The sequence below is a fragment of the Rhinolophus hipposideros genome (genome assembly GCF_964194185.1).
Source record: "Rhinolophus hipposideros genome assembly, chromosome: 15".
Classification (NCBI taxonomy): domain Eukaryota; kingdom Metazoa; phylum Chordata; class Mammalia; order Chiroptera; family Rhinolophidae; genus Rhinolophus; species Rhinolophus hipposideros.
Window position 1 is genome coordinate 50,301,372 of NC_138061.1, and position 25,761 is coordinate 50,327,132.

At 36.9% G+C, this 25,761-nt stretch overlaps 1 protein-coding gene and 1 pseudogene across 2 annotated transcripts in view; both read left to right on the forward strand.

Annotated features, from left to right (window-relative positions):
• The window catches only part of MCU (mitochondrial calcium uniporter), a 185,299-nt gene that overhangs the window by 53,744 nt on the left and 105,794 nt on the right, over positions 1–25,761 (forward strand). The window lies entirely within an intron of this gene.
• Positions 3,816–4,913, forward strand: LOC308508206 (EF-hand calcium-binding domain-containing protein 7-like; annotated as a pseudogene). The gene has a single exon. The product of its transcript is annotated as an EF-hand calcium-binding domain-containing protein 7-like (transcript).

Genomic DNA, 25,761 nt, shown 5'->3' on the forward strand with positions numbered 1-25,761 from the left:
GTAAATGATAAATTGCCAATTAAGTGGGGTTTTTTTTTTAAATGTAAGCATAGTTGGTATACAATATTATAATTAGTTTCAGGTGTACCATAGAGTAATTTGATATTTATGTACATACCTTATGATGTAACCACCCCACCAAGTTTACTAATCATGAGTAACTGTGCAGAATTATCACAATATTATTAATTATATTCTCCTTCACCTTTTCCACTCAGTAAGTGGTTTTTATCAGTCAGGGTCTCACTAGGAAAACAGAAACCGTCTCAGGCATTTACAGCGAAAGGAATTTGGTGCAGGAAAATTATAACACAGGTAGTGAAAGAGCTGAGAGCCAAATAGGAGATGGTGAGGTAACACAGAGATTAGCAACAGGAAGCTGTCACCACCACCACCACCACCACCCTTTCTAGCTGAAGAAACCCAGGGAGGTGCTGTGTTATTGCACAGAATACAAACATTGTTTCAAGAAAAATAAAGAAAATTTAATTTAGTTAGTTAGGGACAAGTACAGTGTGATTCATCTCCCACTCTCTCCCTCCCCACCAAAAAGTGCAGAAAGCCTTGTAAAAATTGCTATTTTTGAATAGGAGCTTCTCACTTTTTCTAGAAAGTTGCCAGTATGCATTTCAATGCTAAACAATAAAAGTCGTTTGTTTGTTTTTAATCCATAAGAATTGGAATAGTATTACCTAGTTTTACATTTTTTTAGTATCTAAAAATACGAGAAGAACCCCTAGCCAAAGTGTTCTGAGGAGTAATAACTACGAAATATAAACGAGTGTTTTTCCCCGTTAATGAATTCTGTTTCTCTTTCCATCTATGAGAATGTTCTTTGAAGCAACCCTTTATGCTATATCATGTCCACAGATATAGTTGTATATAAGTATTTGGTACCTAAAGGAATAGTGTATAAATAAAATCTCTGCCACCCAGAGAAGGTTAATAAAGTTATTAAAACATTCTATATTTTTCTGAAAGCACGAACAGACAACTTCCAGTTACTGGCAATAATTATCTAACTCTACCTATGCCTGGGTGGATTAGGCTCATTGATGAGTGTTGGTCAAGAAATAAGCCAGTGATTTTGCTGAATGTGCCAGTTTTTGGTTTTCCCTGAAAACAGAAACCACAAAACCGTAAGGCTAATTAAACCTTCGTTTTCACGGCTCTTTATTTTCTTGGCTTTGAGAATGTCAGTCATTTTTTTAAAAAAAATCTCCCATTTCCTTAATATTATATAAATTTCTATTGAAAACAGAATTTTAAAGCAGATTTAAGAGATAATGTGAGATACAATATTATTCTCCTTCAGCTTCAGTTGTACAGTGCATTGGTTGTGCATAATAAAAAAGATCATGTGAGAGAGGACAGTGATAACACATTCAGAAATACAAGTTTGAAAAGTGCAATATTATTTAATGGGATGAACTTCCAAGTTAAAAGGCTCAAATTCTATTTGTAACTCTGCCTCTATTCAAGTTATGTCATTAAGGTTATGTTGCTTAACATAACCTTATGACATGTCTGTTCCTCAAGCACCTCTATTCAGCTTAGAAACTCGGCATGAGGTTTGAGGTCTGTAAAGCTTGCTTTAAAGTAAAAAAACTCTCAGTACAAAGATAAAATAATATTCTTTCTCATGGACTAAATGTTTGTGTTCCCCCAAAATTCACATGTTGAAGCCCTAACCTCCAGTGTGACTGTATTTGGAGGCAGGGCCGGTGGAGAGGTGATAAAGATTAAATGAGGTCATAAGGGTAGGGCCCTAATCCAATAGGGCTGGTTCCCTTATAAATAGATGAAGAAACACCAGAGCTCACAGCAAGAAGGTGGCTGTCTACAAGCCAGGAGAGAGCTCTCACCACAGACCAGTCTTGCTTTATCTTCATCTGGGACTTCCATCCTGCAGAACGGGGAGAAAATAAATTTCTGGTGTTTAAGCCACTAAGTCTATGGTATTTTGTTTTGGCAGCCCAAGTAGACCAAGACACTCTTGATAATACATTGCTTTAAATCCTACAAAACATTGAAATCTTGCTTTAAGAAATGGATTCCTGACAAACCTGATTATAATACTTTAAAGTCACACTTGAAGAAAAAGGAACGTTTAGTGAGTACTTAGCACCAGACATTCTTTTAGACGCATTTAAAAAATTTGCTTAATAATTTAAACCTCAAAAGAACTGTAGATATTTTTGTCCTCATTTTGCAGGAAAGCAACTAAGACTTGCCAAGGTCATAGAGTTAGTAGGAAGTGGTAGGGCTGAGATTCAAACACAGTACCTCTGAAGCTTTTAAATTATGCCTTCATTCCTTCTGTTTCTTTTAGCTGTACTGAGCTCAGAATGCCAGGCAGAGTGCAAAGGTTGATGCCATCCTAGAATGTTAGAATTAGGAAAAGATTTTAGACTTTCTCTAACCCAACTTTCTTGTCTGGATGAGCGAACCAAGGACCAGAGAGTTAGTGAAGCGACTTAATATTGCAGAGCGGATTAGTGAAATGAAGATCTATACTGCTGATGTTCAGCAGTCCATTTATAAGCCTGTATAAATGCTAATCATTAATAATGAGAGGCGTCAGAAGATGTTGAACGAGAGGTTTGAGTTGCATATGGAATCAATCTAAAGCCACAAAATGAGCCAGAAATTTAGAATCTTTTGTTAGTTTTTGTCTCCCAAAGAATGGAAGTAACAGTTGGTGCCTAAGAAAGATGCACAGGGCTGATGTATGCTTTATAGACCTATCTTCATCTTATAAAACAGATTCTAAGGTACAAATAAAATAAAGTTAATGGCCAGAATACCTTTTCTCACCTTGTCACATGATGGTACCTTTTCGTATTTTATGATAGCCACTGCCATACCTTCATGGATGCCTGTCCCTCTGAAAACTCTTTGTCAAATGTATTCCAAATTCCATTTTTTATTAGAAGAAGCTATATAAGCATTGATCTAAGAAATGTACTTCTTTTTACTCTTCAATTGACTTTGGATTTGAATTCCCAAGTCTCCTACTTTTGAGCTGCTTTAATTAATCTTAGGAAAGATGCTTAATCCCTTTGAGTCCTTCCACCTCAACCCCAATGAGGGAAATATGTAGAATCCTCTTCACAGGGTCATTGTGAACATTAAGAATGCTTGTAAAACACTTAGGGAGCACAGAGACGAGCACATATTATGCCCTAAAAATTGTTAGCTGATATTGTTGTGAGCTGTAATACTGACCGCGCCACTGAGGAGGGGAAAATAATGTACATTTTAGAGGGTTATAAAGTGGCACTTTGGTACCCTTCTGAATATTTCTAGATCTTTGATTCAAGAGATGAACTTCTAGTACTAATATATTTTGTCACTTATTTAGGAGACCTAAGTTAAAAGCACTGTGGATAAATACAATAATTTGTAGTGTATCTTGGAATTGATAGAATTAAAAATATCTTTCTAATGACAATATATCTGATTTTAAAAAATATATGATAACTGATAGGGAAATCTGCTTACATGCAAATAAGTAATCTACTTACATTTAAAAATCTAGTTACATGCAAGTTCCATGGGAAGCCTGGGTCATAGTAAGTGAGTACTTGTCCTGTTAATAGAAGTCAGAGGAAGTAAACTAGTATTAATACATCTGGGCACCTAGAATGACTAATGAGCAATGAAAGCAATTCATATTGCCGATTAAGATTCTAGATTGAAGACAGTGCCATGGTAATTAAAAAAAGGATGAGGTCCCTCTGGCTTCGGTGAGCGGATTGTGGAATCCATGCAAAGAAGTGGCTTCGCTTTCTCGTTTGTAAGCTGGAATTAGAATGGCCATCAGTCCCGGAAGTGATGCAGCTTTCTCCAATCAGAAATCAATGCTTTCAGAGAGTCCTCGAAAAAGAAATTTCCACTAATTGAATAGGGGGTATTTTATAGGAATTGTAGAGCTGCCTACTTAACTGTTTTCAGCTTAGAAAACATTAGTTCTAAAGATCAACTTTGTTTAGCTCTTCAGCATGCAGGAAGAAATCCATCCCAAAAGACTATTAATAAGTATTCGACTCCTCAAACTGCCAACCTGAATTTCGATGATTTTTGTATAATTTTAAGAAAGGAAAAACCAATTTCAAAAGCAGAACTGCTAAAATCATTTAAGCAGTTAGATGTAAATGATTATGGCTATCTTTTACACACTGTCCTTTATCAACTTCTAACAAAGAGGTGAAAAGATGACTCGAGAAGAAGTAAGTACCATAATAAATTTGGCTAATGTAAATGTTGATAGCAAATTTGACTACATCTAATTTTGTAAATTATATATAACAGCCAATGAGGAGTGTCTCAAAACTACTCTAGAAAAACTGGAGGTTGGCAATAAACTGAAGTATCAACAGTTTGGAAGCCACATCAAAGAGTCCCCTGAAAGGGACCCATCACCAGCACCAAAACTATCGCCTAGAATCATAAGAAAAACTGATGAGGAAACATTCTCAAATAAAGGTGACACCAGGAGTTCTTTACTGGCAACAATCAGAAAGTTCAAAACATCTGTTTCTTTCACAATTGCCATGGGGGCTAATAGTAACCGAACCTCAAAGTTAACTGAGCCAAAGTCGAGAAAGGAACGGTGATGTGTACAATCAAAAGCTTGCTGTTTCTTAGAAGAAAATGGTGAAATCATTAGTCATCAATACAGGAGGCAAATAGCTCCGCGATCCATGGTTTATCTAACAATTAAGCCGTTCAACCTGAGTCAAGTTGAAGGAAAACCATCCCGGTGGTTATCGGTTGATACTGCCTTGTATATTCTTTTTTTTCTGCCCCCTCCCCTGACCCCACCCCCCAGCCAAGCATGTTCTGCAGCATCTTTTCTTACATCGCCCCAGAGCTCTTGCTGGGCGAAAACTGTGCCGGCCCCGGAATAGATGTGTGGATCTTGGGAGTGCCGCTCTGTAAGGTGACCGCTGGGATCGAGCCGTTCACGGGAAGATGCTTCTTTCCGCTCTGGCGTCCATGTGCCCTCTTACATGTCCTACTAGTGCCTCATGATCTTAAAGAGGTTCATGACCATCAACCCCAGCGACAGAGTCACGCTAGAAAACGTAATGAAGGACCTGTGGCTAAACTGGGGCCAAAAGGAGGAACTCATGCCGTTCATATGAGAACATGGACCCCTGGGTGACCCAGAGGATGGTGAAAATGGGGTTTGAGCGGGAGCGTTTTGAGGAGTCGGTGACACGCAGCAGTTACCATAGACTGATGGGCACGTATCTGATCCTCAGCACAAGAAAAACCCAGGGAAAGGTCCGCCTCATCCAAGGCAGGCCCTTCTGTGGCTTGGACTTGAACAGCCCCAGGCCTTCCCCAACCCACAAGGTTCAGCCCTCAGGCCGGAAGGCCAAAGAGTCTGCCACTTCTCCATTAGCCTGCAATCGGGGAACAGAACTCCCACACCACTCTGGAATCGAGTATCAGCGTCACCCAAACCAGCCCGGAATCGAGGACCAGCTCTCGCAAACCCAGGGCAGCATCGAGGACCAGCACACACGGAAGATTTACTCCATGCTGGACATCTTGATGATGTGACTGCAACCTCTTCCTTGGGCCCCCGCCAAAGCTCTCAGCCGGTGGCTAGAAGGTTCTTGACCCTTATTTTAAGCCACCTCTGCTGTTGGCCGTCCACCAAGAAGCAACGTTACAAAGGCGACGAAGTAAAGCCAATGTAATGCTTAAATGGTGGACGGCCAAGGCAGGGCCACAAATACTCTGGGAAGGTCAAGCTACTCCCCCTGAATATTAAATGCTGAACCCGAAAATGCTGAGTGCCAGGGAGGCCAGCCACATGGTGCGGGTGAATCAGCCAGAGGCTGGACTCAAACAGCTGCGGCTAGGAGCAGTGCAAGAAGTACACGCTGTGTGTGAAGGTCTGGGGCCGGCGGCCGGGGGAGGAATACAAACTGCCCCAGCGTTCTCTGCACAGGCTTCAGGATGGTACCCGGCATGTCTGTGGCCTTCAGAAGCATCGTACCCAAAATACCTGGCGAGCTTGAAGGACGGCCTGGAGCCCCCTGAGGGACAAGAGGACAAGCTGCCCTCACTGCAGGTCTCCCCCTCACCCCCACATGGGTGAAACTTCAGAGACTGGACTGCTGTTCCTGGGGCCCCTTCCCCCACCCCTGCTCGTTTCTTCCAGGTTTGTGTGGTGTGGGCAGTTCTTATTAAAGTACTGGGTTCTTCCAAAAAAAAAAAAAAAGATTCTTGATTAAATAAAAATGTTTTAATTGTAATAATAGGATCTTTGGAATTAAGTTACGAACACGTGTCAGTTCTCAAATACCGTTGAGTAGCATCTCTGTGTGCAAGAAGTGTGCTAGGTACTGGGAATACAATTTTAAGTAAGATAGAAAGTTCCCATCCGTGAGCTGACACAGCCAGTATAGCATCATAATACTGTCCCCAAGTGTATTAGTTTTTATTGCTGCCATAACAAATTACCACAAACTTTCTGGCTTAGAAGAACATACCTTTATTATCTTGCAATTTTGAAGGTCAGAAATCTGACATGGATCTAACGGGGCTAAAATCAGTGTCAGTAGGGCTGTGTTTCTTTCTGGACGTGTTACAGGAGAATTCACTTCCTCGCCTTTTTTTTTCTTCTAGTTTCTAGAGTCCATCCCTATTCCTTGGCTCATAATCCCTTCCTCTATCATCAAGGCCAGCAGCAGTGGGTCCAGTTCTCACACTGATTTTAAGACTCATGTGATTAGATGGGGCCTATGTGGATAATCCTGGATGATGATTTTTAAATCCTCATCTCAGAGTCCTTAACTGCATTGATAAGGCACCTTCTTCCATGTAAGGTAACAGAGTCAGAGATTTTGGAGGATGAAAGTGTGGCCATTGTTTTGTGTACCACACCAAGGCACTATGGAAGAGTAAAAGTTGGATACCTAACAGTTTAAGGGTCCAGGAAACACTTCTGGGAGGAGATCAGCTGAGTCTTGAATTGGGTGAAGAAGAAATACAGAGGTGGCTGATGGGTGGGTATCAAGATGAGTTAGGTAAAAGCATTTGAGTTAAGGGGAGCTGTGTGAGTATATATGGAAGTGTGAAATAGCATGGCTTATTTATTATTTATTTTTTAAGGAACCACAAATTAGTTCAAGATATAGTATGAGATGGTGGAATGGGGAGAGAGAAGGATGGAGATAGAGGTTTGATTACGGTGGGACTTTACGTACTGTACTGCAGAGTTTGGATTTATCCTGTAGGCAGTGACATGACATTGAAGGGTTTGAAACAGGAGTGACACGATCAGATTTCACTTTAGATAGATCATTCTCAACTGTGATCTGAGGGAGACAAAGACTGGAGGTAAAGAGACAGTGAAAAAACTGTTGCTTTTGTTCAGAAATCTCTATATAATTAAGCTGATTAAGTTTTTGGCTTAGATGACTGGTTCATAACATCTGAGATAGAGGAATACAGAAAGAAAGTTTTGGGAGATGTGAGGTAATAATAATACTCTCTAGAGAGATAGAGAGAGAGAGAGAAAAAAAGAGAGAGAGAGAGAGAGAGAGAGAGAGAGAGAGAGAGAGAGAGAATAGAACCTTGTAGAGAGCTAACCTAAATTCTTAATTTCCTTGTCTAAAAGTGGCCATTTACTATCGGTAAGTAAGCAAAACAGTTTAGGTTGAACTGTTAGATTTTTTTTCTATTCTTAAGAGTGAGCTTTTTCCCTTTGGCATCTACTGCACATTTACATAATGTGGACTGGCCACATATTTGGCTTTCCCTGTCCTGTGGCTTTCATTTCTACTAAATGATTTAAGCAGTCGGGCCACTGTAGAAGTCTATTCCAGTTTACTTTCTCTTTCTTCGTTATGCTGTGGTGATTGAACCAGTTTCTGGCTTGCCAAGTAGTCCATTATTCAATTTAATGGACGGTATAATCCTGGCCACAGAAGGAAGTTGTTACTTAAAGATATCAAAAAAATTCAGGGAGATGGTTGCTAATTGGGAGTAGAGTTTATGTGTGGACATGGTACTTTTTCCTTGTGGTTATGCAGCAGTTTAATGTATTGCATAGCTAGGGATGCAGTTATTTTGAAAGATGAGTCTGTGCTTGGCCTGGTAGCTAAAAAATAGTATATGACATGTGCCCAAATATTTTCTGTTCACCAGCTGGACTAAGAGTTCTTAAATATACTGCTTACACAATGAAAAGTTTTAGCAGTACCTTTTCATTAGGAAGAGCAGTAGGGAATAATTATAATTTGAATTTAAATGGTTGCATTCCACTAGACAGATTTTTAATATTTCAAATTGAAAAATGGGGCACAGTCACATGTAAAAAAATGAAACTAGACTGCTATCTGTAATCATGTACCGAAATTAATTCAAAATGGATCAAAGACCTAAACATAAGACCTGAAACAATAAACTGCATAGAAGAAACCATAGGTACTAAACTTATGGACCTTGGTTTCAAAGAGGATTTTATGAATTTGATCTCAAAGGCAAGGGAAGTAAAAGCTAAAATAAACGAATGGGACTATATCAAACTAAAAAGCTTCTTTCTGCTCAGCAAAAGAAACCATCACCAAAACAAAGAGGCAAACAACCAAATGGGAGAAGATATTTACAAATGCCTCTGATAAGGGGCTAATATCCAAAATTTATAAGGAACTCATACAACTCAACAACAAAAAGCCAAATAATCCAATTAAAAATGGGCAGAGGACATGAATAGAAACTTCTCCCAACAAGACACACAAATGACCAACAGATGTATAAAAAAATGTTCAACTTCACTAGTTATTAGGGAGATGCAAATCAAAACCACAATGAGATGTCACCTCACGCCAGTCAGAATGGCTATCATCAACAAGGCAAATAATAACAAGTGTTGGAGAGGCTGTGGAGAAAAAGGTACCCACATACATTGCTGTTGTGATTGTAAATTGGTATAGCCACTATGGAATACAGTATGGAGGTTTCTCAAAAAATTAAGAATAGACTTAACCATATGACCCAGCAATCCCTCTCCTGGATATATAACTGAAAAATTTGAAAACATTTATCCATAAAGATATATGTGCTCCAGTGTTCATTGCAGCATTATTTACTGTGGCCAAGACATGGAAACAACCAAACCATCATTCAATAGATGATTGGATAAAGAAGATGTTCTACATATACACAATAGAATACTATTCTGCCATGAGAAAAGATGAAATAGTGCCATTTGCGACAACATGGATGGATCTTGAGATTATTATGCTAAGTGAAACAAGTCAGACAGAAAAAGTCGAGAACCCTATGACTTCACTCATATGTGGGATATAAAACTAAAGGCAACAAAGGAACACGACAAACAAATAAAGAAACAAAAACTCATAGACACAGACAACAGTTTAGTGGTTACCAGAGGGTAAGGGGGGTGGGGAGATAGTAGAAGAGGGTAAAGGGGCTCAAATATATGGTAATGGAAGAACTGACTCTGGGTGGTGAACACATAATGCAATATATAGATGATGTATTATAGAAATATACACTTGAAACCTATGTAGCTTTGATGTCCATTAATTAACCCCAATGCATTTTAAAAAAAAGAATTTAAAAAAACGAAAGAAAGAAAAATGGGGCACAGTTTTCTCAGAGTGACTGTGAAATGTAATTGCCATTGTGGTGGAGGACAGAAACTTTCCTCTACCCTTGAAATTTTTTTGGCTGGTCTAATTGAATAAACATGAGACAGAATTGCAAAGAGAAAAGGACCAAATTTAATTACATACATATGTATGGGAACCCCACATAGTTCAGCGAGTCAGAGACCCCACATACGTGAGAGGTTCGAAGGCAGAAAGGGAAAATGGGTATTTATGGTACCTTGGGGGCTTCAAAGGGTCATTGCAGGATGTCAGTTTAAGAAGAGCAGATATTCAGTAGGTAGAAGTTTGCCCTGCCCTATACATAGGTCGAAACACTTATCTCCGACAATCCCTTATTATGGGCAAGGCCCCTAATTCAGATTCCTCTAGACGGTGGGGTGGGGATCCCGGAAATGGGGCGTGGGCAGAGGTTGCTCTTGAGCCGGCAGGGTCTCAATTGCTTTTAGCTCAAAATAATCCCCGTACCACTGAGGCACATCGTGGAGAGGCTTTTTCTGAACCCCCACATCATGAAGTTCTAAGTTGATTTATATTAATTACTCTTTGGCTACATGAAGAGAATGGGGTTTATCAGGGGATGGTCTGAATTTTTATATAGCACAAGTTCACTGTAAATTCCTGGATTGGTAGCCACTGTATAGAGTCATTAAGGACCACAAATTTGTAGAATGGGATTAAAATACGACTTATATTGATGTGATATATGCCTTTAGTGAGGATTAGATGACAGAGGTCTTAATGAAAATACTGTCCTTTGCCCAGTAAACTCAGTCTCTAAGAATTGAGTTGTTGATAGCATAGTATAATTAATTTGACTATTTGATCATTTTGCAATGTATTAATTTAAACAATGGTGTCCATAAAATATTGCAAAATCTACAAATGGTTTCATTAGAGGAACTATAAAAATGAGAGATGATGGGAAAGAGTCCTGAGTAGGAGGAAGGTTAGAGTTTATTAGCCTTTTGTTCTGTCTTATGCCAGCTCCTTCTGGAAAGCTATTATTTCCTGGGACATGCCTGATGTTTCAAAGATTATTATTTTAATAACCTATAGTGCTCTCTATTGCAGATATTAGACGCAAATAACTTCATCCAGAGTAAGGAATCACTTTTTTCACCAGTGAATTACAGATGCTCTAAAACTTTCCAGTACAAACACAATCCAGACTATTTTTTTATTTTTTAAAGTTTATATCTATTGGAATAAAATAAGAGAAGCCTGGAAATTCAAAGTACCTTTTTAGGTAGAGTTTCCCCCTTTACTTCTCTCAGAAGAGATTGTTCTTGTGGGGAGAACTTTTCTATAGGGTCTAGCCTTGATTCTGTGGCTTTGTTCCTTTTTAAACAAACTTGACATGTACTTAGGTATAATTTACCGTACAATGAACTAAACCTGTTTTAAGTGTACAATTAATGAGTTTGACAAGTGTATGCATCCGTGAAAGCACCACCACAATGACATGTGTAGAATATTTTATCACTCCAAAAGTTCCCTTCTACCCTTTTGCAGTTAATCTCTTCCTTGTACCTCTAGCCACAGGCCACCCTTGACTTACTTTCTGTCATTACAGATTTTGTGTGTTATTATTTCAAACTAGGATTATTTTATGTCTTTTTATTATTTTAATGGATTACTTTGGTTTAAGACTTTAGGGGCTTCCAAGGTAAAACAGTTATTCTTCTGCTATCTGTAATGGTCCTCTCAGCTCTGAGGTTTCCTAGGGAAGATGTCACTTGCAATTTACAGATGGGAAAACTGAGGTACAGATATTATACAGGATCAGAGATTTTATGGGACCATGTGAATTCTTGTTTTCCATGTGAATTCTTGCTTGAAAAAGGAGCTCAGTTGGAAGTCTCATGAGGGGAATGAAAATACCTATTTTGATTTGACTGTATCTGTGGGTTACAGTATGAAATCCATTTCAGCTCTTTTGTGTCTTTTGTATTAGATTCTAAGGAATTTATAAAGGGTGAAAATTAAGGGTTTAGGACTTGTGTTTGAGTGCTGAGGCTGTCCCCTCTACCCGCTTTTTGGTGACTGAATCACTGAAGGTTTTTGAAGTTTAGTTTTCTTATCTATAAAATAAAACTAAAAATTCAGGGTTGTTATAGGAATTGAAGGGAATGTATGAATGCACAGAAATCTGTTTAATTTTTGGAGAGATTATACTGGTTGTTTCATCTTCATCTTGTTAGGCTCTTAACCTTTAATTTAGGCACATGTTGGATGATCAGATCAACTTAAAAAACAACCTCTAAAGAAACAGAAAATGTCAAGATTCTCAATGTGACTTCTACTAATGACGAAAGAAATTATTAGATGTTCTAAATTAAATTACAGCTGGCGGAAGTGCGAGAGAAAGAGACCGAGCAGTTAGCCTGTTAATAGCTGGGGGCCAGCTGACCAAAGACTGCTCACATTCCTGAATGCATATTGGAACTTTGGATCAACGTCTGGGAATCTGCTCCCCAACCACTGGACAGGCCATCGCATCCTGCACATGCATGAACTTTTAGGACTGCTGCCCACCCCACGGGGGCACTCTGCCCTTATAACCGGCTTTGCCTCATCTGTAGCTGTGTAAATTATTTCAAAACAACTGACATCTTTCTTCCTCCTAGTATTTGGTGTATAAACAAAGCATGTCAGCTCCAGGACAGCAGACATGTTACCTTTCTAGCTGCTGCTGAGGGTTTAGACTGCATGCCCCAGGACCTGGTCCTTTATGGCCCAGTAAACCGTTTTTTTTAGAAAGGCTTTCAGCCATGGAAGTTAAGTTTTTTGTTTAACACTATGACTGCCTATTAGAGTAAAAACTTTCCAAGCGGAAGGAAGAAGATTGGGAAATAAAGAGTAGTCGATTTTTTTTTTGGTTTTTTAAGTGGTGAAAGAGCAGTTGATTAGAAGAAAAAGTACACTTCAAAGAGGTAGAAGCGGGCCCAAGTAGAAGGCAGTGGCTCAAGGGCCATTATTAGATGAGAAAGGATACTCCAAAGTGTTTGGAGCAGGCCGAGCAAAAGAATGGGCTCAAAAGGCTCAAAGACCAAGAGGAGTCAATTTTTGAACTAGAGAAAAAAAGGAAAAAAATGGCATAATTCTCTTTTAAAAATTGTATTTATTTCTACACAGAATAAAATTACTATGTGATCTTTCATAAATTCTGTCTCTGGAATCCTGAATCCTCTTTAGGTGAAACTATTTGAAGTCATTTTGATATTTTAATAATTAACTTTTCTTGTTCCAGTTGCAGGAATAGACATGTCTTCTTTAAAAATCTGCTTTATAGTCAATAGTAATAAGGTTCTAAAGATCTTTTCTACAAAGGATTCTGATAATTAATTTCTTGACTTAAACGTTTTTTATAATCTCAATGAATTTAGGATTTGGTATTCATGTTAGAATTCCAATAAATTAGAATTAAGCAAATCAATCTTGAACTCTATGCATTATAGGTAGTAAGTTAGCAAGATGAAAATTTCAGCATCTTAAATGGTGAGTTGAGTTCACTCACGTTGATTGCTATTACTAATATACTGTATTTCATTGCCTCAAGATGCCATCAGTTTTAAGACACCATAACTTTATGTAGCAATTAGAAAAAAATATGATTAAACTATGACATAATGCTTTAATAACCCAAACTTTTTATTTTATGCTTATTGGCTGGACCATTTTAGTGAAGTGTGTTCCCCTGCAATGTGTAGTCTGCATTTATAGGTACCTCACCCAGCTGTTACCCTCCAGGAAGCCCGCTGCTTGCTCTGTTGTTGTCAGTAACAATACCTGGGGCATAACTTCTTCCACTTGCGGATGCAATCAGATTTGGGTCTCTTTGGTAGGGGTAGTTTTGAGACCTGGGGTTGAGGTTTGTTCTGAATCCAGGAGGACTCTTCTTAACTGTCTCTTTCCATGGTTGTCTCTGTAGAAGTCTAGCTGTTGTAAGGATCAGCTTGTTACTCTCATAGAGCTACCAGTTTCTTGATTTCTTACCACCAAAATCTCTTAGTGTTTTTGATAGTGCCTTCAGGCTTTAACTTCCTCACCCTGTGTTCCAAATAAAGTCAGTCCCGTTGGGGAGAGCTTCAAGAACTCTCCTCTGATGGTCTGCCACTTGCCCTGTGTAGCTGGGAGTGAGGATAATGACCCGTTCTCTTGGAATGACATGACTGCTTGGTGGAAACTCCTGTTGTGGAAACTACTCTGTGACCAAGCTGGGCAAGCACAGTTGGGATCCCAGTATTTCTGGCCTGCCTGCTATGGTAGAACTTCTGCTTAGTGAGTGGGTGCTTGGTGTAAGAAGTGGACCCCAGGCCTCTTAGCTGCTCTTGTCTGTTTCAGAGTTTTTGCAACACAGAGATGAGGTATGAGAAATGCAGGTGGACTGCGCCCCCTGGAAAGATACCCTAGTCCAGTTGGGAGTCGGGGATAGAGGACGCCCTGCATTCCTGCTTGCACTCACCCAGATGGGAGCATCTGTAGGCAGGGAGGGGTGGGGAAGGGAGCAGGTTGTGATGCAAATGCCACGGATTTCGCTGTTTTTACAGAGATATACTCGATTTTCTTGAGTAAATGTTTCTTCATTTGCTGCATACTTTTAGGACAATTTCCAGATCCCCTAAATGGTTGATTTTGTTTGTTTGTTTTTTACATATTTTTTTGTTACAGTTGTTTTGCAGGGTGGGTGCATGGTCCATAGAAACTTTCAAATTGGCAGCCTAGAAGTTGTCTTTGTATTTATTTTTACCATTTTATTTTGTACTTTATAAATTACCCTACTTTTTCTGTTTTGTTTTAATTCTGATTTTCCTTCTTTCTTGATTTTCCTTCCTGAAAATGTGTTTTTATGCCCATTTTTTCCTCTGTGGGTTTAAAAGTTGTTTGTTCTTTATGATTCTATTAATATTTACCCTTATAATTTTAACATTCATTTCTGACTTAAAGACTAAAGTTAATCAGTATCTCTACCTTTCTTTCATATATTGTAGAAACCTTACTATACTTTAACTGCTATAATTCCTCTATTATACAAAATGATCTTTTTATCTGGTTTTAAATTCCACTTTTTATTCCTCTATTTTTGTTGTTATTATTACTGGTTTTTATACAATGCTGGTTTAGATTTATCCCTATCTTTGCCTGTGTCTTTGTTCACCTTTCCCTTCCTTTTAGGTTCAATTTTCTTCTTTTGAAGTATATTCTGTAGTTGTTCTTTATTTTAGGGCACATTTATGGTAAACTCTCTCATTGTATGTTTTTGTGGAAATGTTTTCGTTTTCCCAGTATCCTTTAATGACAGTGTAATGGCATATAGAATTTTAAGTTGACATTTACTTTATCTCAACCTTTTGATGATACAGTTTCATTTTGTTTAGACATCTAGTTCAGTCTAATTATTGTTTCTTTTAAAGTGATCTGTATTTTTTCTCCAGTTTTTTTATTTTTTGTTTTTTCATTGTGGTTAAATATATATAACATGAAATTTGCCACCTTAATCATTTTTAAGTAGTTCTGTGGCGTTAAATACTTATACATTGTTGTGCAACCATCACCATCATTTCCAAAACTTTTCCATCATCTCAAATGAGAACTCAGTATCCATTAAACAATAACTTCCCAATTTACCTCAGCCGTTGGTAACCGCTACTCTACTTTCTATCCCTTTGAATTTGACTATTTTATGATACATGTCATATGTCATAATGAGGTATTATGACATAACTCCATATATATGAGGTATTCTCACATATGTGGAATCATATAATATTTGTCCTTTGTGTTTGACTTATTTCACTTAACAATGTTTTCAAGGTTCATGTGTGTTGTAGAATGTATCAGAATTTCCTTCCTTGTTAAGGTTGATAATATTTTATGGTATGTCTGTACTACCATTTTTTGTTTATCCATCAATGGATATTTGTGGTTTCTGCCTTTTAACTATTGTGAATAATGCTGCGATGAACAATAGTGTACAAATATCTGAGTCCTTGTTTTCAATTCTTTTGGATATATAGCTAGAAGTGCAATTGCTGGATCATATGTGTATGTGGTAATTCTACTTTTAAACTTTTGAGGAAACACCACACAATTTCCCACAGCAGCTGCACCCACCATCAATGCACAAAGGTTTCAATTTCTCCATATCCTTGCCAACACTCATTTTTTGTTTTTCCCCCCAATAATAACCATTCTCATGGGTGTCGTGATATCTCGTTGTGGTTTTGATTTGCATTTCCCTAAACATTAGTGATACTGAGTTTCTTTTCATGTGCTTTCTAGTTTCTTTCACTATATTCTCTTTTTCGTGTGTCTTCTACTTCACAGTAATGTATTTAGATTTAGATTTATTTATCGTGTTTGGATTCTGTCTTGTATAATTTCTGGAAAATTCTCAACTATCCCTTTGAATGTTACCTCTTCCCATTGTTATTCTTACCTCTCTGTGGGCATCTGTTAGCTTTTTCGTTCTTTTATATTTTTTCTTTATCTTTTTACTACTGCATCATGACTGATTCTTCAATATCTGACTTCTGGTTGACTGATTCTTTCTTTAGTATGTCTCGTGCTATTTGAACCTTGAATTTTAAATTTTAGTTATTAGTTTTCATTTCTGGAGGTTCTATTAGGTTTTTTCCAAATATGACTATAATTTTTAGTTTTAAAACATTTTTCAAATTCTCTTTTTCGTCTTTATTTGTCTTAAACAAATATGCTTTATAGTCTGTATCACATGGTTTCTAGTATCTGAAGTTCTTGGGGTAGGTATCTAATAGTATCCCTGGTGGATTATTTCCTAATGTGTTTTTTGTTTATTTGTTTGTTTTTGAATAAACAAATATTTTCTTTGGTTCTGTAGGTTGCTTTTTTACCTTCACTGGATTTTTGTATGTGGGAATTCTTTGTGGCCTAGATGGGGGTTTTGTCTCGAGATATTTTGAGTTTGATTTATTTCTGTCTGAGATTATCATGCCTCAGCGCAACTCTGTATTTCTGAGTTTGAGAGTGTTCACTGTCCTATTTGAATAGGGGCCAGGATGATGGTATATTTCTTTGTCATATCCCTGCAGTATGATTGGTTCCTTATAATACATGCCTTCATTGAGGACGTAGCACTTCAAGAGTCTTGCCTTTATGTGAGGATTTTAGTCATAACCTTATCTTTTAATAGCTCAAAGTTTCATCTCCAGCCCCCTGATGCATTTTTTAAAATTGTGGTAAAATACACGTAAGATAAAATTTACCATCTTAATCATTTTTAAGTGTACAGTTCAGTAGTGTTAAGTACTTTCACATTGTTGTGCAACCAGTTTCCGAAGCTCTTTAATCTTACAAAACTGAAGCCCTATGCCCATTAAACAACAACTTCCTGTTCTTCCCTCCTGCTGGTCCCCATCAGCCACTGGTCTACTTTCTATACATATGAATTTGACTGCTTTAAGTACCTCATATAAATGGAATAATAGAGTACTTGTCTTTTTTGTGACTGGCTTATTTCACATAGAGTACTGTCCTCAAGATTCATCCGTGTTCTAGCATATGTCAGAATTTCCTTGTTAAGGTTGAATAATATTCCATCGTGTGTATATATCACTTTTTGTTTATCCATTCATCTGTTGATGGAAACATGGGTCATTATCACTTTTTGGCTATTGTGAATAATACTATTATGAAAATGGGTGTGGAAATATCTCTGAGTTTCTATTTCTTTTGGCTGGGGGACTGCAGATCATATGGTAGTTCTTTTTTTCAGTGTTTGAGGAACCTCCATACTGTTTTCCATTTGCACCAGTTTACATTCCCACCAACAATGCACAAAGGTTCTCTACATTCTCACCAATGTGTATTTTCTGTTTTTTTGTTTTGTTTAAATGGCCATCTTAATGGATGTCAGGTGGTATATCATCGTGGTTTTTTTTTTTTTTTTTTTTTTTTTTCATTTTTTTTTTCATTTTTTTTTCATCGTGGTTTTTGATTTGCCTTTTCCTAATGATTAGTGATGTTCAGCATCTTTTCATGTGCTTATTGACTATTTGTATGTCTTTGGAGAAATGTCTGTTCTTGTTGTGGAGTAGTAGGAGTTCTTTATGTATTTTGGAGATTAACCCCTTATCAGATATGACTTGCAAATACTTCCTTCATTTCCCTTTTTAAAGGTAAAAGGTTGCCTTTTTACTCTATTGGTTATGTCCTCTGATGCACAGACATTTTAAATTGTGATGTAGTCCAGCCTGGTGAGTTTTAAAACCCAAGCCTGTGCATTACTCAGCCCAGGGAATTTACCCTGAGGCTCTGGTTTTCAATTCTCAATTCATGGTTAGGCCATAGGTGTTTGTCTTCTTTTCTTATGTACTCAGCTGTGCATGTCAAGAATAGTTATTATATTTTTATCCAACACTTCTGTTTTGTGGTAAGGGAGTTTTTAGTTTATTTGGTTTAAAGTATTGGTAAGAATAAAAGTACTCCCTGCTCTGATTAGGAAATTTTGCATGTGTGAATTAGGCTAAGGGCCTCTTAAAATCATAAGATTAAAGAAATCTTAATTCATAGCTTCCCCTTCTTTGGGTAGCAGGTAGTTGCCACAGTCTGGGCAAGATGATTCAAATTTAATGTAAGCCATGACCTAGTCCTGCTGCAGCTGTGGCTAGCCTGAGGAAAGATGGATTGACAGTATGTAAATTTCTTACAAATTATTTACAAACTTGAATAACACCATCCACTTATAAACTATATAATTATGCTCTATTATTTTTTTAATCTAACACCCACACGATAGTGTCGTAAGATAAGGATAGCGTAAGACGGGAAACGTCTCAATAATTTTTAATAGGGTTTTTATATGTATTACAGGCTGATGAAGAATGTACAGCAAATACTGAGAGGACATATTGTTCACTCTTTCCTATGATGCCCAGACAGCTGAAAATACTGAAAATATGTAGCCATTTGTCCTTGGGCCTTATTGGATGTGGAATACAGTGAAGTATATTTTGGATCCTTTGATTAGCTCATAACAACATTGGCCCAGGAGGTAGACTTTTATTGCTGCCTTTATCAAACAGAAAAAGCCTTTAGGCATGAGCCAGCAGAAGGTGCGGTACTTAGTTTCATTCCTTCAAGCTCGTAGTTGCATCCCTCATTGCGGAGCCACAAATCTTTGCTACTCTTGAACTCTTTGGTCAGTTGTTTTTCCAGATGCATCAACCAAATGTTGGAAATTTGTGGTGCTTTGCAAATTGATGATTTCTTTCTTTGGATATTGTAATTAAGGATCTTGAGATGGGGAGATTGTTTTACATTATCTGGTTGGGTTTGTTGTAATCACAAGGGTCCTTACAATAGGGAGGCAGGAGATGAGAGTTAGTGGCAGATGTGACGGGAGCCAAGGAATGCAGGAGGTCCCCAGAAGCTGAAAAAGATAAGGAAACGGATTCTCCTCTCAGTGTTGCTAGAAGGAACCAGCTCTGCTGAAACCTTGACTTTATTTAGCTCAGTGAGACTCATTTTGAATTTTTGAGCTCCAGAACTGTAAGAGAATAGTGTTTTAAGCCACTAAATCTGTAGTAATTTTTTCCAGAGACAATAGGAAACTAATAAAACAAGGAAGACCTGACTTATTACACCTGTATGGTAAAGGCACTGTAGTGCTAATAAAATATTTGTATTTTCTGAATACTTTCATTTTTGGTTTCAGGAAAACTTAGCTAACTTTTGTTCTTAAATTTTAGGGATCTTCATAGTTTTCTATCCTAACAGTTAGATAACTAAGATTGTTTAGTGTCACCTTCTATTTCTAATAATGACGTGAGAAGTAGATCAGAGCAGACAGGTTTAATTAACACACAAATAATCCCGTGACTATTATGCAAGTTCTGACAATTAAGTTAATGAACTTGTTGCAATGATGTTGCTAACCTTTTTTGATACCAGAGGGATTATTCATTATGAATTTGTACCAACTGGACAAACAGTTAACCAAGTTTACTATTTGAAAGTGCTGAAAAGGCTGCGTGAAAAAGTTAGACGACCTGAACTTTTTGCCAACAATTCATGGTTCTTGCATCACGACAATGTACCAGCTCACACGGCACTATCTGTGAGGGAGTTTTTAGCCAGTAAACAAATAACTGTATTGAAACACCCTCCCTACTCATCTGATCTGGTCCCCAGTGACTTCTTTCTTTATCTGAAGATAAAGGAAATATTGAAAGGAAGACATTTTGATGACATTCAGGAAATCAAGGGTAATATGATGACAGCTCTGATGGCCATTCCAGAAAAAGAGTTCCAAAATTGCTTTGAAGCGTGGACTAGGTGCTGGCATCAGTGCATAGCTTCCCAAGGGGAGGACTTGGAAGGTGACCGTAGTGATATTCAGCAATGAGGTATGCAGCACTTTTTCTAGAATGCGTTCGTGAACCTGATTGTCAGACCTCATACATTACCAAACCAATGCCTTCCTTTTTGTTCTCTAGTACTAATGTCATTGCTTACTTACTGTTGCTTTAAAACCAAGGAGTAGAAAAAAATTAACTATTAAAAACTAATAATTTTCCTCATCACAGACATCTAAGACTCTTCTATTTTGAGCAAATACAGGCTTCTTTCCGAAGTAAACAAATTTTAAAAGCATAGTGAAAAGAATGTTCCCTTTAAATGTTTAGCCTTGAAGTTTCACAAATACAGCATTTCTTTGACACTGATTAATGATTAATTCAGTTGTTAAATTTCCTGCCTAATTCTCAAATTGTATCATGGGAAAGCTTTGTGAAAATTGCCATGTATTGGTGATTATTACATGAAAAGATGTTCAACCTTGATATGTGAAAAAAAAAGGTTTATAAAATGACTAGTAGTTTTCTTCTCTTATATTTGTAGGTAAATCCTCTCTGGCTGAGACTTCCTAGTGTAAGAAACTGGGAAAGGACGATTTTTTTTTTTTTTTGAAGCTCTTTGGAGCCTAAGTCATAATTTATAACCAGGGCCTGGGGGTTTTGTACCCAAGACTGTCCCGAATGTCTCGATTGCCCAGTGTAAGTCTGTTGGCTTGTTTGATTTTTATCATTCAACACTCAGTTGTTGTTTGAAAAGGACAAATACTGTGTTATCTCACTTACACGTAGAAACTCAAAAAGCGCAACTCACAAAGGGTAGCATGGTGGTTTCCAGGGTCTGCGAGGGGAGAGCGAGACAAGATGGGTTGTAGTCCAAGGGTACAGACTTCCCGTTTTCAGATGAATACTCGTAAGTTCTGGGCACCTAATGTGCAGTGCGGTGACTACGGTTAAGAACGCTATTATAGATTTGAAAGTTGCTAAGAGTGTGGATCTTACAAAAAAGAAATGGTAATTATATAGTGATGGCGGTGGTAACTAACACTTCTGTGGGGTTACGTATTTCACCATATATACGTACGTCAAATCATCACATTGTATATCTTAAAGTTGCATAATGTTATATGTGAACTATATCTCAGTAAAGCTGGAAAAATAAAATAACTTCTGTTGTTGTTTAACAAGCAATATTTATTCACTGCAATAAAATTAGAAAATACAATTACGTCGAAATAAGACCCAATGATATATTCTCTGTTAGCCGTTTGGTGTAGATCCTTCCCAACTTTTCCTGTATATGTTAGTTGCTAAACTGTTTTTATCACAAAGCATTACATTGAATATCTTTTCATGTGACACATATACCAGAATCGTAATATGTGGAAGTTTTTCATCTAGCTTAAGTTCAGAATCTAGGATCAAACTGTTTTGATTCTGGACTTTTCAACTTAGCACTTATATAACTTGGCAAATAAACTTTATTTGTAAAGTGAGGATACATGATAGGATTATTGAGAAGATTAAATGCGGTCATATAAAGCATTTAACACAAAATCTGATACACAGTATCAGTTAACAACTAGTTACTATTTTCACTAAAATATTCTATTACATAAATGTACTATAGATAATGTCACAAATTGATTATTGTGGGGTAGGGAAAACTTTTTCTAATGTTTCACAGCTATACAAAAAATGGAATATTTAAGCAACTTCTTAAATGCCAAGAAAACTTATGAGGTGTGGAGCTGAGGAATTGCATCTTGGTAAGAACAACACCCATATAATCTTTTTTTATTTTTTAATAGAGTGATTAGTCTGACTTATTAGGTTGGTGCAAAAGTAATTGCGGATTTTGCAATTTTTTTTTTTTTTAACCTTTTAAACTGCGATTACTTTTGCACCACCCTAATATAGGAAAATACCTGTAAAATAACGTACTGCTATAATTTGTTTATACTATATCTCTAGTACTGATTTATTTCACTGTTTATAAGTTTAATGTAGAATATGGTCTGTGAAAAGAAAAAATGTTTACTCAAGTATGTCATTTATACAAAACACTGAGGTATATGATAACAGGTGCATTAGTAGACCTATAATTTTAATTCTCTCTTTGCCAGTGATGAGGTGTGTAGTTTTGGACAAATTACTAATACCATGAGTGTGCAGTTTCTTCTGAGTAAAACAAAGGCATTGGACTAGGTCAGCAATTTTCAAATTTTTGTAATGTGCAGATCTTTTAAAAGGGACAAATGTTCCAGGTGTTGATTTAAAGTACATTGTTGTTTTTTAATTATATACTTAGTATAGTGTGGACAAACATAAAGCTAAATAGAAGTTCCCTCCGCTACATCCATGTAGAGCCCCAAAACCAAAACAAAAATACAAACAAAACTACAAAACCAATATATCAACATTAATATGATGAATGATAATGGTTTGCTGAAACTAAAATGCTGCTTCCAGTGTGAATATGTTACTGCTTGCTACCCTTTAGGTTCTTTGGCATTAGGCTACCTAGAATACTGTACACAAGCTACACAAGATGATAATCTAATTCTCCTAACACAGTTCTATTAAAACTGTCTTTCATGTAGCGCATCGCAATATCATTGGGCCTCCAAAGGCTCACTTGTATTGCCTGCCTCTCTGCTTTTCTCATTAGCCTGGGATAGTGAGGGAAACTGATGCCTTCCTGTGTTGGTAAACACAAATGTGGGGACACAAATATCCTGGTAACACTCAGTGATGAAATATTCATTCATATGATCCAAATTTTCACAGATTATCAGTGATCGAGGCACAAAATGTAAAACTTCTTTTAAAGAACTCCTAAACTCTTGAATAGATAGCCACGGATCTGGGCTGTGGTCCATCTTCAGAACACCAAACTAGATTATTAAGATGCTTGTATGATTCTGAGACTAGGAAGCTGTTCCTGTAAGTAATGATAGCAATATATGCACACATTCCAGGGTGTCTCACTGTCTTAGATAAGGAAAATGTATTTATGAAGCTAAACAAAATGAGAGTATTTTTTAAACAAGCAACTAAAAAAATCATACCATCTAATCGCTGTAAATGTTTCTCAATAGGTGGTAACGTTGCTCCCCAAGAGACAGTTGGCCATATTTGGAGACATTTTTGGTTGTCAACAATTGGTGGGGGGTAGCGATGCTAGTGGCATCCAGGATACTTCCAAACGTATTATAATACACGGGGCAGCCATTCACAACAAGGAATGATCTAGCCCACAGTAGTGCTGAAGTTAAGAAAACCTGCTGTGTAACCAACCCAAGGGCAGGTTTAGAGGTCAAGAGAGCAGCATGATCATATTTATAAGAACTTTATTATTGGAAGTACAACATGCCGTACAGTCTATTCTATAATATAGACCAGCACTGTTTAAAATCAAGTATTTGTGAAATAAATGCTAAGTTTAAGAAACTTTTTTCTAAAATGGGTCTAGGAACAAAACAATGGAAATATAGAGCAAATATGGTTTCTATATTTTAGTTGCAAGTGCTGTTACCTAAGAAAATTAACCTTATTTGATCTGTCTTACAGTTTTTCTAACTTTTTGTATAACTATTCCTGTTGCACAATTGAAGTTGAAAGAATAACCTTTTCAGTTCTTTAAGATAATATCAAAATGATGCCTGAAATGTGAAAATCTACCTACCTATTTTGTGTAACACTTTTATCGAATGACAGCATTATCATGTTTTCAGCACTGGGTCACTCTTATAATTTTTTGTGTTTAGATTTTGTTTTGTTTTACTTCTTATATAAAAAAATTTCAGCAATATGCAAAGTACAGAGAATAACCCATGAACCCTGACATACCCATTAACTAGCTTCAGCATATGAACACTTTGCCAATCTTGTTTTATCTTTCCTCTCCTCACACTATCTCCCTTCCCAGAATTATTTTAAAGCAAATCGCAGACATCATATTATTCCATTCATAAATATTTTGTAACACTGTTTTAAAATGAAGATAGAGAAGGTGTTATCTTGGGTGTTATTGGAAGTACAACATGCCGTACAGTCTATTCTATAATATAGACCAGCATAGACCTTGGGTGGGGCTGTTGAGGAAGGAGAATTGTAATAAGTCTTTGGAATGGAGGCTTATTGGACGTAAGTAGGTAATCCAGAGACTTCTGTATAGTAGGAGCTCTATTTTATATTATTGAATTGAAAGATCTAATATAAATGATGTGTGAAGTAATATTACAATTTGTATGTGACACAAAGACAATTTACTCATTTTTAAAAATAGTTTTTATACCACCTTTAATTTTAGCATTGGCTTTCATCATAGCTCAGCCCCCACAGCTGCTCTTCTTTTTCCTCCTGGCATTTTACTAATTCATGTATTTTCTTTTGGCCCTTTCCCCAAGTATATACTCATGACACTTTTTTCGTGGGAATGTTACTATTTCTGTTCCTCCCCTTAAATATTTAGAATTTTTAAAATTCTTAAAGCTAATGAAATGAATTTTAAGCGAGGGAATGACATGAAAAGATTAACATTTTAGAAAAATAATTATGGTTGTGTTGTGGAGGATAGATGGGAGGCAGAGAGAATCGGATTGATTCAGGCCAGACTTCAAGATATAGAAACAGATGGATTTAACAGCTATTTAAGAGCTAGAACCCATACTGTTTGGTGACTAAAGGAAGGAAGGAAGGTGGGAGGAAGGAGTTAAGAATGACGGCTAAATGTATAATTTCGACAACTAAATGATGGTACCATTTTCTGAGAGAAGGAATGCAAGGACAGAGCAGGATTGTGGGGAAAATATTCTTCTAATGTCATTTCCTAATTTGGTGAGTGTCGTAGAGGAAGAATCTTCTTTCAATTCTTTTTATGGTATCCTAGTAAAACAAGAAATGTTTTACTTGAGAAGTACTTTGAAAATTCATTTCATTCATCCTCTTTAACTATGAGAAGAAATCTGTTGGGCTACTGGTACTCACAGTTCTTCACTGCATACAAGTTTTGTGTAGTTATTACTGAATTTGTTACCTGACACATGCCAGAGGTGGTAGACAAGATGCCTTGAAGGAAATAATAATCAAAGTTGAGCACATGTTGTAAGGAAGTCCTCCAAGCTTTCATCCACTCACTACTTGTGTTTCCCTGAAAATAAGACTTAGCTGGACAATCAGCTGTAATGCGTCTTTTGCAGCAAAAATTAATATGAGACCCAGTGTTATATATTACATTACATTATATCACATTACATTACATTATAAAGACCTGGTATTGTATTGTATTGTATTATATTACATAAGACCGGGTCTTGTATTATAGTAAAATAAGACTGGGTCTTATATTAATTTTTGTTCCAAAAGACGCATTAGAGCTGATTGTCTGGCTAGGTCTTATTTTTGGGAAAACAGGGTAATTGTCTTTTATGATTAAGAGGCTACTGGATGTTTGATTTACTTTCATGATAGAAGGCCAGGTCCCGAGGGAAAATAACCCAGGTGATTCTTGTTTCCTGTGCTCCTAAGTCTTATTTTTTATTTTTTGAAAGAGTACTGTTCTACCATGAAATTGTCCATGCTTAGTGAGGGGTCAGTGTACTATAGGTATTAAAAAACTTTCAAAAGCGATATAGTTAAGGTTTCATTTATTCAGTAGTTAAAATTGATTTATTTCTAAGCAGTTTATTTTTAATTACTTTATAAATACTTAAATTCACATGGTTAACAATACTTGTTTTTAGTAGATCTTTGACATCTAAGAT